Consider the following 12,188-nt stretch of genomic DNA (forward strand, 5'->3'; position numbering starts at 1 on the left):
AAACATGACAAGTGAGGCTCTCCTAAATTAAATGGCCAAAAACACCTGCCCTGATGTAACATGATCAGGGAAGCCGATGTAAAATTTTCCGTCTGTCTAACCACAAAAGAACTAATGGCAATTCTTCTTGCGCAATCTCTTCAATCGGTGGAATAAAATTTCGCTTTCGTACAGAAATGGTATCATTTTCTCAATGAAATCCAGTTAAGAGATGGACTGTATTCCGCCATGTTTTTCTGAATATGAAACAAAATGATAAAAACTTCATCAGCTGAAACTTATTGTCTGAGACCTCGTGGAATATTTAAACCTTTTTTTGTTATGCTTTCATGTCTGTCAATTTACAAGCCAAAGACTTATTCATGTACAAGACAATGAGAAATATTAAGCCTACCCATGGCATACCTTACTCTCATTTATGTATGATCATATGTAACAAAACTTAAAAGTTGAAGTTGAAGTTTGTTTGCCACGCATGTGTTGAAAATGTTACAACGTCACGAGCAAAGTGTAGAAATCGAAATTTTGTTCCTTCATTATTATTATGTAAGCCCGGCGGCGGTGAAAGGTCGTTAAAGGGATTTCCTCCAATTTTTTTAGTGTCTTTCTCTGAGTTGTTCAACTACTTTATAGTTCGAAGTGTTTTTCCTGTTGTAGAAGATCTCTATGGTGTTCATCTTTCAAGTGTCTGTCGGTTGTCTCAGACATAGACTAACCCAAGAGGGATTGCGCGTTTCTCTTTTGTTTGAAAATGATTCCTGGGTAAAATGGTATTTGTCTGAGTCAGAGCGGCTCTTGCAACTTTCGTCAAAATTTCGTGGTATCCGTAACTTATGCCGGGTAAGAACGTAACACTATACTGATGCAGCTAGAGAATGAAAACTTATCCTTAACCACAGACAAGCTGCAGAAAATAAATGCAGACCGAAAGTACACATCTTTTTTTCTTCCACTTTAGAACCGGAGTATGTGGATATATTCTTCATTAGCATGCCAGCTTGACATTTCTACCTCTTTAACGTTCAGTGGCAAAGAGAAAAACAGTTGTCAAGTGAAAGGTTTTCCTAAGTTATTACTTATTTGCAAGAGAACATTTTCCCATAAGAATAATGGCAAATTTTGAAGTACTGGTTCGACAGCTTCAATGTCATATCCAAGGTCTTTTACAAGATATGGAAATTCCGCCGACCTTGATTTCGTCGCAGTTAAATGAAAGTGACCGCATAAATGTTCGTAAAGATGGATTACACGCTCAACGAAAGACGAATTGAACAGGGCTAAGTTTCTTATGGGGGCGAATCGCATTATGTTTTTTTTCTTATGATATACGTACCATGTTTGGAGTTTTTAAATGCGGCTTATTCTTCTCTTACAACTGAGTATTTGAGCTCCTCGTATAGATAGCGGGCATGATCATTATTCTTTGATTTGCATGCCAATTAATCTTCTTAACGCAGCTTGAGTGAATTGTTTTTAGGTTTGACACATAATTACGAGGCTTGGAAGGTTTGGTTACATTGGTTTTAAAGAATAGTACGTGAAATCATGCCTGCCATTTTTGAAAGTGGTCTGTTAATGGTGCAGTGTTGTGTATTAGTTAAAGCTGGGACGCTGCCACCATGAACTACACATCCACTGAATAAGTTTTCCACTATGTAAAGGTATATATGAAGATATAACAGTTTTGTTCAGATAATTTATAATATAAGTGGTAAATTGTCCTTTAACAGGCCTAAGCCTCTTTGTAACAATTAGAATTTTTCTCTGCCAGAATATGGCACAACTACTGGCCCTATTTGTAAATTTCGGCAGCCTCGGTAGCCAGACTAAATTTAGCAGTGAGTTTGAATATGACGTTTAATAACACGTGATGGCAAAAGTGAATGCTCCCAACTTAACTCTATTTCATGAAACAGCCCTGTGTAAAATAAAAAATATCTTTCGTTCAAAAGTGTTACAGTGCACAAGTGGCCGACAGCAGACAGCGAGAAGTTCAATATAACTGTTTGTATTTTTCCGCAAACGTCATGATTGTAGCTGCATGAGCAACCCTGCGAGACCTATGGTCAAGTTAGAATTTCTGATCATAGCTTTTCATTCTGAAATGCTGCTGATGAAATAAGATCCCTGGACAAAGGTAGTTTAGGTATTTAACAGTCAAGCATTTAGAAAAATCTGTTTCGTTATCCATAGTTATCCCTGCGTTATCTAAGGGGCGAGTGACTTGACCCCCTTTGGGCGAATTATAAGAATGGATTAACGGGTGGCTCGGATTAAATCAGATTCGATTATAAAACAAGCAAACAAGCTCAGTAGATTGGCATGTGCTAAAACGCAGACGCTGAATTCTGGACGTTAGACAGAGTACTATATGCCCACGTAGGGGTTAAATTTGTCGCAGTCTTTACTTCCAAATTAAAAAACAGTGTTTATATTAGGAAAAAAGTCCTTTACCAAAGATTGTGTGAAAAATTTGACGCTAATAGGGGCATTTTATCCATCGTTTTCTCCGTCCATCGTCTATCGTCCAGAATTAAACGTCCGTGTTTTAGCACATGCTCAAAATATTTACGTTAGCTACACCCAACGCAGTTTTAGCTGATTATTTGCCTGGTGAATTATTTAATTTTGCTTCAGGGAAAGTCTGTTATGAGATTCATTTACCTCCATTAGCGAAGTAGTCACGTGGGGGCAGGTGGCAGTCGGTTAAAAGCCTCGAGATTTAGTAATGGTCGGGGTCTGCTCTTGCGTGCCAGTCTGGCTTGTTACCGCACGAACGATCCATTTTTGCCGAAAAAAAAAACACCAAACAAATCGCCACAGCATGATTAAGATAAAATTACAAAGAAAAAAGGAGCGATGAGCTAAAAAATATACAAGAGAGTTTATGCGTGATTCGCTTTCTGAAGTTGATGACAATATTAATTAAGTAATTTGGATATATCAACAAAGTTGAAATGGTAAATTGGCCACCGTAACGATTACAAAAGCTGACGTTTCGAGCGTTAGCCCTTCGTCGTCGCTCCGACGAAGGGCTAACGCTCGAAACGTCAGCTTTTGTAATCGTTACGGTGGCCAATTTACCATTTCAACTTTGTTGATATATCCAAATTATTTCGTTACTCCCACCGACGCAGCCCCAAACAGTTTCTTTCGAAACTATCAGCCTTTATTCATAGATATGAATTAAGAACTTGCGTGACGTGACGTGACGTTAGAGAAAGTTTAGCCCGGCTTAAAAATGGTTTTCATGTGACATGTCTCATGTCAGAATTTTATCTTTTGCTCACGGAATAACTGTTAAGCATAAATTCGTCGTTTGCTTTGAATTACACAGTTTCCGAACCTCATCCGGCCTCTTGTTGATTTTTTTACGAGGGTATTCCTTCGATCTCAACGCTATGGGTAAACTTTTACTGATAGCACACCTATTTAGCTTGTATGTTTGTTTCCCATCTATATGTCATGTAATTATAATCTGGAGAGCTCTGTCTTTTAAATTTCATTCTATTCACGCATTGTTTACAAAAGAAAAAGAGTAGAATTCCGTTGAGTCTTTCATTAGGAAAACAAAACACGTAAGTTCCGCTCCTTAAAAAGGAGACCACTGTAGGTGAAACCCACTATTGAGGCTATGATATTCCATCTGGTTATTACCCGAATTTATGTACTGAAGATGTTTTCATCTGTGTCACTTGAACACAAAATGTTAAGTTGTGAAATTTGATGTAGTGTGCGGGTTTATCTCATGTATATAGTTAAATAGCAATATTAAGTTAGATAGCAATACCCTAGAAATAGAGGATAGTCTTTGAAACCAGGATTCCTCTGCCCCCTCATCTTGTTGTTGCAATTGTGTAGGCCACCCAATTTTCGAAATAGGAACCGAGATTGAAACGATAGAATGCACAGAAATGGTGTTAAACAAGTAAAGAACTCCGCATGCGCGATTTGCACGATGTCGCACTTTGTACGAATATGGAAGAGTTATCAAATCTTAACCCTCTGTCACCCTAACATCAATATGTATGTTCTCCAATTTGTACTCAGAACGTAGGCAAAAACTGCCTACGTTCTGAGTACAAATTTCTTTCATCCAGCCGTCATCGCTTTGATAAGATACGTGAAACTGAGATAATTTTGGGAATTCGCTTTAACTATCAAAGAAATTAAAGTGTTAAAAACTAACGGAGGCTTTTGGGTGTGAAGATATAGGAAACGATTTATAACTCGAGATCGACTCCTCGATCGGTGAAACATTTATCAAAAGAAAATGGAAGATCAGATCTGTCACCCTAACATCAATATGTATATACTCCATACTGTTCTCTATGCATTTCTTAAGGTGCAGATAAGGAGACTTTGTTGAACAATCAAGAGCCTTTTTTTATTTGGTGATCATTTCCTTTGTTAATGTGTGATTCAGCAGTGATACTGTCAGTAGAAACTGGGTGCTGGTCACTCCTTGATGTCAAAAGGCTAAGGATGTGTCTGGGTAGACCTAAGATAACCATTTATAACCAGACAAGTGTGTCTTCGTCGATTTAGGTTCACTCAAATATTAATCTTGTGTTGTTGAGGGAAATAATTTGCATACCAAGTGGCCAAGCCCTTTCTACTAACCCGTAATTTTTTTTGGATTAAATTAAGTTTTCAATATTGCTGTCAGGAAAGAGATTGCAAATTCATATAAATTTTCAAAATCACGACACTGTAGTCCCGGTTTGTTTGCGTCATGAGGAAAATTTGTCAACTAAATTGATAAACAGTCTAGCTATAAAAACCCTCGATAAACTCCAAGAAATGATTAACATATAACATCTCCTTTAACCCTGTACCGGCAGCCCCTGTACTTCTTCATTATCCAGGAAACAGAGAAATGAGAATACTCACACCTGTCAGGTAGAAGTTGTTATCTTGACCTCGCAAACACCAATTAACTTATTTACAAAGAAATGTGTAACAGCTTGAGGGGAGAATGAACAATCAGGTCTTGGGAGTTTAAAGATTAGAAAATGATAGGAATAAAAAGTGAACACTGATAGATTCCCCGCTCTCTTTTTTTGAGTGAATTTTCTATCTGTTATTATTCGATTTTAGATATATCGAACGAAGAAAAGCAATTAGACGACAATGAAATTTCATCATTTATTGAAAAAAATAGAAACAGCAACACAACGCGCCAATTCCGTTCGCATACCTGTCACGCACTCCCCGTAAATAACTATCCGCGAAATTCGCCCGCTCTGAAATAACAATTTGGCGTGTTCGATAATAAATAACTTATTAGACGATTTGGTTTGTCGTATCGCTGAGTATTTTTACTCGTTATTTGTCTTTTGATTCGCCCCACAGGCTCGTCAGAATACGGCACAACTCGTAAAAATACTTAGCATACTACACAACAAAACGTCTGATAAGATATATATACTAACTGCCGTTTAAATTTTAAATATGGTTTAATAATTGTATCAGAATCTCCACAACAAAGAATTTTTGTGGGAACAAAGTTTACTGGTTTCATTACCCCTTTAATTTAGAGGTTGCACTCAGCATCAGATGGATAGTTTCAACAGTTCACTTGGAAGTTTCACGCGTCGTTTTATCAGTCTAACGAAAAGCTAATCCTAAAACCACGTTGAAGCTGGACTTTGCCTGACACATCACTCTGAAATTCATCAGCGCAGGGGAATCGATAAAAACAATTTCAGGCGCATGTGCTTAGAATTCTAACTCAGATCCATATGACCCACATCTGCTAAACAAAAATGCCGTGAAAAGAAAAGGAGCTAAGATGAAACAAGTACAGTTACTAACTGAGGAACGGCGCTTTCTGATTATATAGAACCGGTCCATTTTGTCCTAATAAGTCACCACTCAAAATTTTAATATGTAAAAGACGTCAAAGATCTATACACGCCTGAAAGGGGACTCATTTTCTCGTCACCATTCTTAAATTACCAGTTAATTGGTTTGTTAACAGTTCCGAGGCGGATTGTGAACTGCTCTTGAAATTTTTGAAATCTCTGAGATGACGCTTGCCGTTGCTTGAGGGTTACTAAGAAGTTATGCAATCCGTTATACAAAAAGGATACGGTTAAATTCGACAAATGACAGATGTCAAGATGTCGTAAGCTGTAGCCGGATGTGAGTTGTAGTTTTATGTTTCACTTTAGACAAGGAAAAACTCCATAGGCGGAAAACGGGAAATTGGAATGTGTGTTGCCTCTCAGATAAGTATCCCGCGGGACTTTCAGACATCCTCTATGTTAGAGACGCTACATCTTCTCAGTTTCCTTTTCTCCTGTCAGTTATTCGTTATGTGTTTACCCAGATAGCTTTCAGCTTGCATCGCTGGACAGTTTGAACATCAATCGTATCATATGAACTGACAAGCTGAAAGAGAAATAGATCTATAGGGATGCAATGGTTGCGGAAAAAAGCTCGCATAAAAAAAACCTCATCCGTCGGTCCTCAGGCTTTTACACAAAAGAGTACCTTGAATGAGGAAATACGATAGCTCTGAGAATGGTAATTGTATCGTGGCAATTGCGGTTTTTAAGCTCTTAATTGTGGAGGACGGCCAGAGTTTTTGATGGCTTGGATCTCTCATGACCGGTCCCAGTGAATGTAATTTAATAATCAACCAGCCACGTTTCGTGTGTCCACGTAACTTTGCATTCTACGAAAATCATCCACACTCATTGAAATGTCATGTTTAAAATTTTGAGATTCTTTTAATCCCCGTTACTGTAACAACCGATAACTCCCTTAACCATGCATCTTTTTGAAGCTATATCTAATGGTAGGCTGAGTCGTTCAAGCACCGCTGCATCTACAATAAAGGAGTAAGTAGGCTTGTTTGAGGATGTTTTTCAGGGGAAAGGAAGTTGATTAACTAACTCGGTGTGTGTCTCGTCTTAAAGGAAATTCCTCTTGGGTCGTTGATTGTCACTAACATACAAGTCTAGTCACGCAACTTTTTTTTTGATATATATACTCAGACGAGAGAGATGAATTGAAAAATGTCGACAGTTTAGCACACTTCGGTTTGGCTTTCTCACGTATATCCAAATGCAAACCAAAACAATTTACCAGCAGTCAATCGGTAATCAGAAACTACGAATGTCTAGTCTGAGTTTTCTGTGAATCATTGACCGCGTGTCATCAGATAACTAAACTATGGGACTGATGAGGCTGGAATGAACAAGTGATTAAAATCTGTCTGTCTGCAAACAAGAGGGGCAAGATGCACATCGACAATCCATATAATGCGTTCTTTTAACTCCCGGAAATATTTATTTGAAAGAAATAATGTTTGGTTTATCTTAAAAACTTCGTCGACTGCCGCCGATGGCAGTTGTGAAATCGAGGTTAAATGAGTCAAATTTCTTGTGACTCAAAACGCTTTTCTGATTGAAAGATAAAACATGTTTCCCGCCGGGCTTACGTGAAAGAACTTCATCTTTCCTCTCAGTATTCTACAGCTACACGTGTAGGACCGTGAACAGAAAGCAGAAGACCGGCACTAAGCTGCTTGCAGGTATATTCGAAAGGTCACGAGCTCGGTTTGGTTCAGTGTGTGATAATTTATTGTTTTCATGTAAGTCAATATGTACATCTACTATTTCTGTGTATATTCTAGATAACCTTATGAAAAGTCGAGCACTTGTCGAAATGATTTGTTTTTGGTCATGCATCATAGAATCCAGATAAGTTTACTTGTGAAAAAAGAAACATAATTTTCAAATTGGAATGAATTAGACTGGAAGTTCCCATTCTTGCATTTTCAAAGGATCATAGAAAACCTTTTTACTCAGTTCTCGGATTTTGTTAGCCCAGGAACTTCCTTTGAGTCCTTGGCCATTGATCACGTCACGTTTGTTGAATTTTAAGTAGTCTTTAAACAAAAATCTCTGATGAATTCATGGATACAGTTCTTTCTAAATTTTCCCATATTGGTGCGTTTCTTGGCAACGTCGATTTCTCCAAAAACTTCCATTAAATCCTTTGAGGATCACAGTTTTTTTTTTCGTCTTAAAGTAATCTATACCATAGATTTAAGACCTTCCAAGTACATTACCAGAGGCTTCTATTTTGAACTGTGCTGTTCATTACCTAGCAACGAGTCATTTATCTTTGTCGAAAACAAAGGTAGGTAGATATGACTGATATTGTTTTGAGTTTACAAAGAGATTATGAGCTGTTTATATTCTCTTGGTTTCATGCCAAAGCAAAATACTGTACAATGAACTGTTTAGGATCGCAGATTCCATTTCCATGCAGCATACTTTTGTCTGTATGAAGGCTCAAATGTTGAGACAAAGTAAAGTTATCGAGGATTTTAGATGTTGCCATTTAACTTTCATCGATGCTCTACTAATGTTTGTGTTTTCATACAAACGGATTCCTACCGAAACCATGCAATTCTCTTGATCTATGCCGGTTTCATTTAAATATTGCTCCGGTAGTTTCAGCTGATGTAGGCCTTTGTGAGGCTAAGCTCGTATCGCGAGAAAGGAAAAGTGCCCCAGATATTTGATACTCAGCAACAGTGCCGACACTCAAAGAATATTTAATTTTTTGTCAATATAAAGGCTCGAATCTCGAGACAAAGCCATAACATCACGGAGGATTTTACGTGTTGCTGATTTCATTTTAATATTGAACTCTGGTTGAGGATGATGTAAGCCTTTGTAAGCCTAAACTCGTATCTCGTGAGAGGACAAGTGCCCCAGATATTTGGCACTCAGCAACAGTGCCGACACTCAGAATTTTAGGAATATTTAATTATTTTGTCAATATAGAGGCTGTAATCTTGAGTCGAGGTAACGTCGTGGAGGATTTTACATGTTGCCATCTAACTCTCATCATGATCCACTAGTGTTTGTGTTCTCATGGTAAAGGATTCCTTCTAGAAAACCAAGCAGTTCTCTTGATCTATGCCGGTATAATTTTAATATTGCTTTCTGGTCTAAAGCTTGGCTGATGCGGGCCTTTGTAAGTCTAAGTTCATATCTCGTGAGAGGATAAGTGTTTACGAGCTCGATGAAGAGCACGAAAAATATGAAAGAGAAGCCGCTGAAGGTCTTCATTATCTTAATTTCTACAAATTGCATTGGTGAAGGATTCTCGTCACAAAATCTAAGGAAATTCGACGAGAACTACAGCAGCGTTAAGGTGATGTAAAGGCCTTCTGTATTGTTCGTTTTATTCAAGGCCTCAGGGAAAGGATTAACGTAAAATAACATAACAGAACATACATGTTTATTCAAACTCGTATATAACTACATAAATTTGAAAGGGACAGTCAAGAGGTTAACCCTATGAATAAAACTCTCCTAAAAACTACAACAAACAAAAAAAACCCATAAATTTATAGCTTTAAAAAGGATTTAAGTTTACATTCAAAAAGTTCTAGGCTACCGGCTTCAACAACATTACTAGGTAAATTATTCCAATGACTAATTACATTGTTAAAAAAAGAATATTTGAAACAGTTAATTCTAGATAATTTACAATAAAGCTTATACGAGTGATTCGCCCTAGTGGATTTGACTTTTGCGAATTCAAAGAATTCCTCAAAATCCAAGTGTGATAAGCCAAACACGATCTTATAACATTCAACAAGAGAGGAATATGTCCTACGACATCTCCTCAAGAGCGGTTTGCACCACTAAAATGGTCAACGATGAGAGATGATATACTTAAACCTCTGAGTGGAACCCAAAGTTCAAGGATCTATGTTCAAGGATCAAGAAATGAACACGTCCAAGTATAAAGCAGCCGGAAATAATATTGATATTAATGATAAGAGCAGAGAAGAGCGAAGACAGCCAAAGACACTGACTGGAACGGTACTGTTAGTCTGTGCCTCCTTAAAAGATACAGCACGTCAGTGCAAAGGTTGACTCACAAAACCAAATGATAATGAATATCGCAGTGTCAGTCAAGCCATAATCGATTCGAAGCAGCTTATTAACAAACTCTTTACGTTAACAATTATATTGACACGAAGACAACAATCTGCTGTCTAATCCTCACAGTTGTACCCAAACTGTTTGCGCTCTTTTAACGAACTATCTTGATGGTATTAACAAAGATTTAGTAATACATAGACAGGTAAAAACAAGCGATATCATATCCCGACGTTTCGGCGACTTCATGACGCCATTATTAAGGGTACAAATGAAAATAAAATTAACAAATGCGAGTTCAATTAACACCGAGTTTCAACGTGCAAACGGCTTCCATCCGTGCTAAAGTATTTGTGTAGCTACCTCCCCTATGTAAATTAGTTGTAACTCTTGAACTCGCATTTGTTAATCTTATTTTCATTTGTACCCTTGATGATGGCGTCATGAAGTCGCCGAAACGTCGGGATATTATATCGCTTGTTTTTACCTGTCTATATCTTCATGGTATTTCGTATTTATTTAATTATAAATATTTTTTTTAGTACATAGTTTTCTATCTATATTATTATCAGTATCAGTGTAATGCATATGTATACTATAGTTTTAGTACATTGTTGTGCTCAGGGCTCCTATTGATAACGGACAGCTTTTTGCATCTGAAGGGGCTACCCTGAGCGGTATAAATCAATAAAGGTTCTTCTTCTTCTTCTTCTGTAACGTTGTCGAAAAGAACTACCAACAGTTCACCTAATATTTAAATGGCGGAAGATTTTGTCGATTGCAAGTAAAGCATAAACATTCCAGTTATTATAGTGTTGTATGCAGCGTGAATTATCTGAGCTCTTGTAATCTTTCGCGATGTTGCATGGAATCGAGTTTATCTCATAACCTTTAGATATATCAAAGAAGTCACCACAAGTGAATACTTTGTGTATGAGTGCAAAATAAAATAATTGACGTCTAGCCTGATTTATTTTCATTTATTATACTGAGATAAATGTCATTTCTTACTTTATTTATTACTTTATTACTTTATTCCATGATTTTATTACTTTATTACTTTATTCCATGATTCACACATTTTCTTTGTTACTCAACAACCTTTATTTAACTTACAACCCTGATGAATATTAACAAACTGAAAGTCCGGGGAGGGCTTGATAATGTAACAGGGAAGAGCGGGGCTGATGATTAGACCATTTAACCGTTGTCTGCTCAGTGACCTGGCCTTTGAATGGCAGCGAGGGCTGGAGGTGAGCTGGTTTTGATACAGACCTCACTACTTTTGTTGTGTAAATGAAGTTGTTTTAATGCTAACTAAGTGCATTTACATGGCAAAAGCAGAGAGGTCTGTATCAAAGCAAGGTCACCTCCAGCCTCGCTGCCTTTCATAGGCTAGGTCACCAAGCAGACAACTGTAAAAATAGTCTATTGAATTTGATTGTAAATGAGGGATTTAAATCCCTCGATTCAGGGATCATTCTGTTTCGCTCCATTGCCCATTCAGACCAAGTACGAACTGCCCACGATGTATTTATTCTTGTATTTGGCGGTATTCGAGATTCCTTCCTCTTCTCAAGTTCTTCATCGTCAACGATCAAAATCTTCCTTACTGCTTCTGGGAAATTCGATGGGTTCGTCCGTCCATCCTTGATGCTTTCCTCAGTCACTACTTGCTTTAATTCTTCCGCGCACGAATTTCGTGGAGCAGGCTCATCACTAGCAACTAGGCCGTCTAAAATAGAATCAATACTAAAATTGTGTTGTAATATTTCTTATTTTGAGTAAGAAAAAGCTCCTCGTCGTTATACATGCAGTCCATAACGACAGCACAAAAACAGAGAAATGAGTCGTTGGGAACATTCGTACACATTTACCGAAAAACTAGTAAACAAGAACAAAAGCATAATATAAAACAATAGAACACATAAACAAAAAAAAAAAGGAAAATGCAATGCTAAGTCCCTTGTGGACTCGCCAAAATATCAAAGTACAAAAAAGTTTAGCGCTTGTCACGAAGTAATTCGCAACAACCTTTCATAGTCCTGTAAGAAAAGCATGCATCAGGTTGCTTTCATTGTATCTGCTTTGATCCGACAATGGTGTGACCGTTCTAATCAGCTGGTGTTTGGCCCCTTGAAGAAAGAATCGTCTCTAAAGATCCTCATGAATAATATCATCAAATAAGTCAGATAAATACCTCGAAAGTCGGTATCAATCCATAGACATCCCTCGACCCGTACGGCCCTCGGGATGTCTATGAATTAATAC

The sequence above is a fragment of the Stylophora pistillata genome, chromosome 10 (assembly GCF_964205215.1).
Source record: "Stylophora pistillata chromosome 10, jaStyPist1.2, whole genome shotgun sequence".
NCBI classification, from domain to species: domain Eukaryota; kingdom Metazoa; phylum Cnidaria; class Anthozoa; order Scleractinia; family Pocilloporidae; genus Stylophora; species Stylophora pistillata.